An 8594-nucleotide genomic window follows, 5' to 3' on the forward strand; every position below is an offset into this window, starting at 1 on the left:
CAAATAAAATAGTATTAGTAACTAGCATAACCAAGTCAGTTACAAATAATAGGTCAATCATTGGGCAGATCAAGTATTAGTAATGGACATATATAAGGTCGGTTATAAATAATAAGTCAAATTTTATTGACCGTATTAATTGTAATGGGTTTTATTAAGGTTAGTTACTAATACTAGCGAGCGTTCACTTTTATTTCACACTTTTTTTTTTTGAGAAATCAGTCGCATGCATTATTTGTTCTTCCCACCTTCACTTTTATTTTTTCCCCACACATAAACCCACAACTCCCCTCTCCCATGAAACTACTCTAAAGCTCCCCTAAAGCTTCTCTAAAAATGGTTCATCAAGAATATTATCAAGGTATGCTCCCAATCTCTACCAAATTTATGTATTTTTGATTAATTAGAAATGATTATTTGATTATATGAACTAAAAAGAATTCTAGGGTTTGTTTTGAACTTTCTTAATTAGTTTGTTTAGTAGTTTACACTATCTAATTTGCATGAATTTATGTCCAATTCATCGTTGAGATAGGCGAGTTGGATGAATTTCTAGTTGATTTGTCAATTTTTCCGGTGAGAATTCATTGTCCAGTAATATCGAAGTGGATTTAGATATGTTTGAGTTTTATTTTTTATTTTCCTTTTTATGTTTTAAACTTTATGGAACATTGTTTTTCTATTCGTTATGATTCCTTGCTATAATTTTTTTATTTAATCTGAAGATTTTAGTGCCTGTGACTAGAAACGTCAGTTTTGAGAATTTTAAGCCAAATTTTGAGTTTATTAAGAAATTATGTAGAATCTCGCTGGAACAGTTTATAGGCCTAACTTCTCTGGGCTCATTCTCCTTCATTACAGATGATTTTTAGGTGATTTTTTTTTTGAATTTGGATAATTTTTTTTCTACTCTCTGCCTGTAAAATTTCAGAATTTTTTGAGTTTTTTTTATATTAATCTGGGTTGTTTTTGTAAAACTGGTCAGTTTTGGCTCAATTTGGTATGTGCTTCTGTTTTGGTTCGTTTTTCTAAGAGTTGTGTTGAGATTTTTGCTGTAATTCCTGTGTGATATAGGGTGTTTTAAGAGTGTTTCACTCATATAAATTGCATCCTTGCTACTGATATACTTGTGTGGTTTTTTGCTCTGATTTGTTCTATCAATTTCTGAATAAGGATAGGTCATCAATCAATGATTGTGAAAAATATAGCCCTCTTAATGAGATTATTAGTTCTATCAATATTTGATTTACAATCAGCATTACCTATTTCTGAAGAGGAGCGTGACTAAGAAAGTTGTGGTCGTCTTTTCTTCTTGTGACTTGGTAAAATTCCATTTAGAAATTTTCAAATATTATGAGATAGACTTCTTTGATCTCCACATGCGAAGAAAAATCAGACTAAGAGAGTGACAACATTTTTAAAATTCTGCTAAGCAGATAAAGGCATACTTTTGTGCACTGATCTTGTTGTTTGTGGACTTAAAATTCCTGCTGTGGTAGTATCTTACATGACTTAATTACTGTAATCTTAACAGAATGCAGATTATGGTTTAGTAATAGTTCTTACAGTTGAATTTTCTGTTTTCTTGACTTCTTGTAGGATTGGATTGTACAGTATGATCCTCCAGTTGACCCAAAGCTACGCGACTTTACTGACTTTCTGTATAACTAGCTTCAGTTGATTTGGTTAGCTGATGCGTTGGCTCTATATATATATATATATATATATATATATATATATATATATATATATGGCTGGACGAATGGCTCGTGGGGAAGGTGAAAAGGCTAATGCTTTGCTTTTGGACTTAAACTTTAGGAACTTAATCATGAATCCTTGTGAAATAGTTTGGAGATAAGCCCCAAAGACTGACTGCAAACTATGGGCGAAACCTCAGTTATGTTAAGTTCTTGGTTGTGCTAGCCTGCTAGGTTATGATAAGCCCCAAGTTTTTTGAATAATTATTTGATGTTAATTTTTCTTTCCTAGGTAATTAATTGTAGACTTATAGAGTAGTATTTCCGTAGTATATGAGCCAAATTTAGAGTTCATTAATTAGCACGGGTGTGTTAGATTTGAACAATTTTGTGAATTAATAAAGTTGTATAGTATGCATAATACTAATCATGTGAAAGTCCACTACTAGATTTTTATATGTTTAGCAAGATTACAGTCATTACACTTTCATTTGCCAATTAAACGAGGTATTCTAATTGCATATATTTTTTTTGGTGATTTTCTTGCTATTGTTGTATATAATGAAGCTGATTTTTTGGTTTATGTGTGAGGTGGTGTTGAATGTCAGAGTCTTAAAGGTAGTATGAGGTGTATATGAAACTATATGAAGGTGTTTAAGAGTGTATATGTGAGGCTGCATGTGTGCAAGAGTGATTTTGAGGTTGTGATTGTATGTATGGGGTAATGTGTTTTAGATTACTGGTTTATTATTTTTAAACAATAATTTACTTAATCAATTCATGATATTAATGATTAATTTCATTCCAAATAGGCGCTATCTTTACCAAGTAAATTATGTTGTAGAAGAACTCTAAAAGTGCCAATGATGATGCTGATGATGCAAAGACATTAAAGAAATTCTCAAAGGTTACTCCTGAAGGGGCAGCCTAAAATATGTTGATTCTCAAAAGGATAGATGATTCAAGTGATCCAAAGAAAGGAAAAGATAAGAACAACAAGAAGAAAAAGAAGAAAGGGCCAACCAGTGACTCTAAGCATGAGAGTGAATACAAGAAGGGTTTGAGACCTGTTCTCTGGTTGACCCCATCTTTGACAACAGAGGAGCTTTTTCCATTGATAGATATATTAGCGAATAAGGGTAAGGCTGTTAGGGGACTTCGAGAACTTTTAACCACTAAGCTACCACTCGGGACATTCCTGTCAAGGTACTTTCATTTACCTCTTCTATATCATCTTTCAATGCTTCCTTGTGCTAATTTATTATTAATGTATGTTTACGTTGTATTTCTCATTTATTACCTTTATATGAGAGTTTGTAATATTATTATTACCCCGTCATTTATTGAGTGGCATGTACCTGTCCTCTAACTTTAATTTTATACTTTCAATTTCAAAACTTGATTTTTTTTCTCTGATATTGTCTTTCATTGGATGAAACAATTCACATGCAATTACTAGGATCTTATGGTAAAATCTTGAATGAGCTGACAATGTCATATAGAACGGGCCACTTATGCATGTTCCCGTCCATGAAATAGATATGGACCTGTGGTAATTTATAGTTCTTCAAAATTTAGTTAGATAAGTCTACTATTGCACCACTCTATTGTAAACTAGTTTATTTGGACATTCCACCAAAATATGGTTAGCAGAATAATTCCATGGATGGGAGTTTGTGTGAAATTGGATGTGAATTGAGTAAAGATCTATAACTCATCTATTCAAGCCTTTATCTCTCTGTCTTCCTGCCCCCATTAAGAGATAATTCATAATTGACAAAAAGTGAGAACAAATAATTTATATATATATATATATATATATATATATATATATATATATATATATATATATATATATATATATATATATATATATATATATATATATATATAGGCTCTGTGGTTCACTAGTTCAGTGTGCTGTAGATGGGATTGGTTGGTTCTACTGCGTCGTGATCTAATTTTAGTTGATGCTCTGGTCCCATACTAAGTTGGAATCTGATTTTACCGTTAGAAGAGTATGCAAAAATTATGTGATTGTTTTTTTTTTTTTTTTTTAATTTTTTTTTATTATATTAAGTGGTTAAACAGATTGGCTGTTTGCATTTCCTATTCCCTATTTCCCTTGGTAGGAGAACGCTATTGTATCTTGCATGACAAGTAGAGGATATAATATTTTTCCCTTATAAAATAAGTATATGAAAAATTTTTATTTTTAATGTGATTTACAAGCTCTTTAGAAAGTTCTTTGGGATATTTGAGGGTCTCTTATTTGGATAAATTTCTATTTGAACATTGCTAAAACTAAATATAGCACAAGTCAAGTAATATGATCTTGTAGTACAGCTTCTGCAGAGTAAATTGTATTATGACAATTGCATATTGTGACCATTTTTTTATGAAAGTTTCCAAGGTCTAAACATCACTATTTTACAGGAAGCTTGTACTCAATATGTAATTTCTGCTCTCATTGCTAATTAAGTTGCTGCTGTCGCTGCTGCCTCTGTTGCTATTGTCGAGCGCTGCTGCCTCTGTTGCTGTTGTCGCTGCTGCTTTAATTGGTGCAGTTAATTATACTACCTTGTTCAGTTAATATCAATCTAATCATTGTACAATTGTCAGGATGAATAATTATATTACATTAGTAATTATTTTGGAGTACGTGTTTTATTGGTTGAATTATAACAGGTTTTAACCCATAAATTTATACTCATTGTATTTATTGCTGTAAAAAAGTTGGGTTAATAATTTATGGTGCTTCACATTAAAAAAATGTAATGTAGGTAATGGCAGTAAGGCCATCTGCTACTACTGCCTTTTTTTTAAATTAAATAAAATGCTATTCGTAACCGGCGTTAAGATTTGCTAGTTACTAATAATATCCTAATTGTAACCGACGCAACTTAATGTTAGTTACAAATAGTATGCTTTCTAACTTGGAAAATTGACTTTTTGTAACTGGCGTTAGGTTAAGCCAGTTACGAATAGTACATTATTTGTAACTAACATTAGCCGGTTACGAATAATTTTCACCAGCTGTAACGGTGGCATTCGCAACTAACAATGCCAGTTACAAAAAGTCAATTTCGTCAGTTACAAATAGCATTTTTTCTACTAGTGACCCTCCGGGAGTCCAATTGAGTGGGTGGCACCATCCAATTTGCCTTAAAACGATCAATTTATTAATTCGCAACTTGCACCGATTTTGTGAACTCAAGCCTACCACGGACATTTATGACATCATTTAATGGTTATATTATGGTTCCAAACGGCATTATATGACCCTAAGATGTATCCCCTAGGGTCTCCACACTTTTTGACACCGGGCCCCGTAACCTCAAAAATTCCTTAAAAAGCGTGGATAATAGCTTTCAATTTTGGAAAATTTTGACATTTTTTCGCCTGAAAATAAAAGTTACCGAGATGTTTATAATGGTCCCTAATACCCTTCGGAAGTCCAATTGGGTGGGTGGAACCATCCAATTTGCCTTAAAACGATCAATTTACACGTTTTCGTACACTTCTCCTGTATTGGCTATAAGCTTTCACGGGGCTTGTACGTAGTCGAATAATGGTCATATATGGGTCGAAAAAATATTATATGTCCCCGCGATGCATCCCGTAATGTTCTGTGAAATTCCCACACCAGGTCCCGACACATCCTAAATTGTTCCGATTTCGTGTTTTATAGCCTTCATATTTGGCTTCCGTATATAATTTTTTCACCCGATGAGATTATGCATCTAAGTACTTCCTTGGGTTCCCAAAGGCTCTTGGGAGTCATAAACGATGTCCTGAACCATCTAATTCATCCTTAAACTTCATGTCTTAAGGGCCTTGGGAGTCGTAAATAGTGCTCGGAACCCGGTATGCCTTGTCCTTGGGTGCACATGTCTTATGCACATGCCACACGGCCCCTTGCCCACTTGTGCCATCCAACATCCCAACACTTAGGCTTTGTGACACCTCTTAATCCCGTACTTAGCCTTTTTTAGCGTACGAGATGCATCGCTAACCTCGTTTTCTAAAATATAGGTGTTTTTAGGGAATAGGGTGGGGGGAGGGACGAATCGAAGTGACATAGGGTTGAATCTCAGTATCCACCGCGCGAACTTAGCCTACGACACGTGCCGAAACCCCTACTGTAGGACGGCATCGGGCGGTGGGCGCATGCGTCGCTTCTGGCCCGGATTTTGACTTAGAGGCGTTCAGTCATAATCCAGTACACAATAGTTTCGCGCCATTGGCTTTTCAACCAGGCGACGCATGCGCCACACGGCCCCTTGCCCACGCCCAAGGAAGAAACCCCACGCCCTAGGAGAAACCCCACGCCCAAGGAAGAAACCCACGCTTATCATGAAACCCTACGCCTTAGGAGAAACCCCACGCCGAAGCGCAAACCCCACGCCCAAGGAAGAACCCCACGCCCATCATGAAACCCCACGCCCTAGGAGAAACCCCACACCTACTGTATCAACCCTACGCCCAAAACTCAAACCCCACCCTTACTGTATCAACCCCACGCCCAATGAAGAACCCCACGCCCTAGAAAGAAACCCCACGCCCAATGAAGAAACTCCACGCCCAAGATGAAACCCCACGCCTAAGATGAAACCCCACGCCCTAGGAGAAACCCCAAGCCGAAGCTCAAACCCAACGCCCAAGAAAGAACCCCACGCCCATCATGAAACCCCACACCCTAGGAGAAACCCCACGCCTAATGTATCAACCCTACGCCCAAAACTCAAACCCCATGCCGAAGCTCACCCCATACCGAAGCTCAAACCCCTCGCCCAAGGAAGAACCCCACGCCCTAGGAGAAACCCTACGCCTACTGTATCAACCCTACGCCCAAAACTCAAACCCCACGCCTACTGTATCAACCCCACGCCTAATGAAGAACCCCACGCCCTAGAAAGAGACCCCACGTCCAATGAAGAAACTCCACGCCCAAGCTCAAACCCCACGCCCAAGATGAAACCCCACGCCCAAACTCATACCCCACGCCCTAGGAAGAAACCCCACGTGGTTACTCAAACCCCAAGCCTAAAGAGAGGACCCCACGCCTAAACTCAAACCCCACGCCCAAGGAATAACCCCACACCCATCCTGATACCCCACGCCTAATGTATCAACCCTACGCCCATCCTGAAACCCCATGCCTAAGCTCAAAACCCACACTTAAAGAGGAACCCCACGACCAAGGAAGAAACCCCACGCCCAAGAAAGAACCCCACGCCCAAGGAGAAACCCTAAACGAACCAACCCCACGTCCTAGGACCAACCCCACGTCCAACCAACCGACCCTACGCCCAACTAATAAGCCCCACGCCTTAGGGAGGACCCCATGCCCGAGGGACACCACGCTTATATAGGGGCGGGGCCAACGCCCAAGGAATCCCCACGCTTATAGAGGGACCCCACGCCTAAGGAAACCCCACGCTCATAGAGGAACCCTACGCAATACTTCTTTTGGGGTGCTCAAAGTTTCCGAGGATAGTAATTTTCATGCCCTAGATGAACAAAACAATATCTTTTGGTCAGGCAAATAATTCAGTAGCTCAGCTTTTAGATATTCTGCTTTCAAATGCTATTCAGGAGACAATCTAGCAGAGTTTGGAACATCCTTCACACAACTTTTAGATATTCTGCTTTCAAATGCTATTGGGGAGACAATCTAGCAGAGTTTGGAACATCCTTCACACTCATTGTTGCCATCAATGCACGTTGATGTGCATAGTAGCTCAGCTTTTAGATATTGGAAATCTTATTCTTCTTTCAAATGCTACTGGGGAGACAATCTGGCAGAGTTTGGAACTTCAGCTTATGTACTCTTCCTCGAAACCTTCCTGAATTTTTCACTTTAGATGGTGATCCCAGCTATAAGATCAAACTCAATTTTCCTCCAATGTGTCTGCAATTTCCTGACTGACTATAAAAGGTAATAACCCGGGTTATTACCTTGTCTCTGACAAGGTGATTCCTTACTGATGGGAAAATCCTAAGTGGAATAGCCAGTTGTGACCCAATTGATAATTTTTTTCTTCCTCAACTCTTTAATATCTTCCATTGTGCGTCGTGCGTCTGATGACGAGGACGGACACAACTCGTGGTACGATGTTGCTCGTTGGGCTCTCGGGGGAGTGGGGAGGGGGGTTCGAGCGAGCCCGATGTCCCCGTAAGGACGTTTGAGGGCTAACGTTGGACAACAGGAGTTGCTGAACCCTTTAATTAAGTCATTTTGGTCGATGAATCCTTTCGGGTGTGCGGGTACTCGTTAAATGACGGAGACTCGGATTGAGAAAATGTCGAGGATAGGTGCTCGAGGATCCCGAGTAGCTATTTATAAGATTATATCATTCTTTATATATATATATATATAATTAAATTAAAAAAGAATAAATTTATCTTAAAAAGATAAGATTTTTTTATTATTATTATAATTTTTAAATTAAAGGTTGCTATTATAAGATATAGAAAAAAAATTTATAAAAAATAATCAAATATATATATAAATATTAGTTAAAAATCCGTGCATCGGACGGGCTTAAATCATCTAGTTATTGGTTAATAAATAAAATACTTAAATTTAATTATTTAATTTAAATACTTTTGTAACAAATATATCATTTTATGCAATTTGTTAATATATACTTCTTAAATGAAGTGATTGTTTATGTTCAAGTATTTTATTTGTTAAATTATATAGGAAGACTTACATTTTAGTTATATCAAGATTCACTCTAGTCTTTTTGTTGTTGTTAGCTGTGTTGTTGGTAGGGTTTTGTTTCTTTCGTATTAAAAGAAATAAGAAAGAGGAAGAACGTGATGACAAAATTTTCTCTTTTGAAGAATTGGAAGCAGCAACTAATGAGTTTTCTAATGCGTCAATTATTG

General features: G+C 37.2%; 1 long non-coding RNA gene across 2 annotated transcripts; it reads left to right on the plus strand.

Annotated features, from left to right (window-relative positions):
- The first annotated feature begins 221 nt into the window (after positions 1–221).
- Positions 222–4464, plus strand: LOC145559976 (uncharacterized). Of its 2 annotated transcripts, none has more exons than XR_014093058.1 (3): positions 222–361; positions 2510–2903; positions 4134–4464. It is a non-coding gene; the product is annotated as an uncharacterized LOC145559976 (long non-coding RNA). The 2 variants fall into 2 exon arrangements; XR_014093057.1 differs by having other exon boundaries at positions 224–361; positions 1600–2903.
- The last annotated feature ends 4130 nt before the right edge of the window (positions 4465–8594 follow it).

The sequence above is a fragment of the Chenopodium album genome, chromosome 9 (assembly GCF_948465745.1).
Source record: "Chenopodium album chromosome 9, dcCheAlbu1.1, whole genome shotgun sequence".
NCBI classification, from domain to species: Eukaryota; Viridiplantae; Streptophyta; class Magnoliopsida; order Caryophyllales; family Amaranthaceae; genus Chenopodium; species Chenopodium album.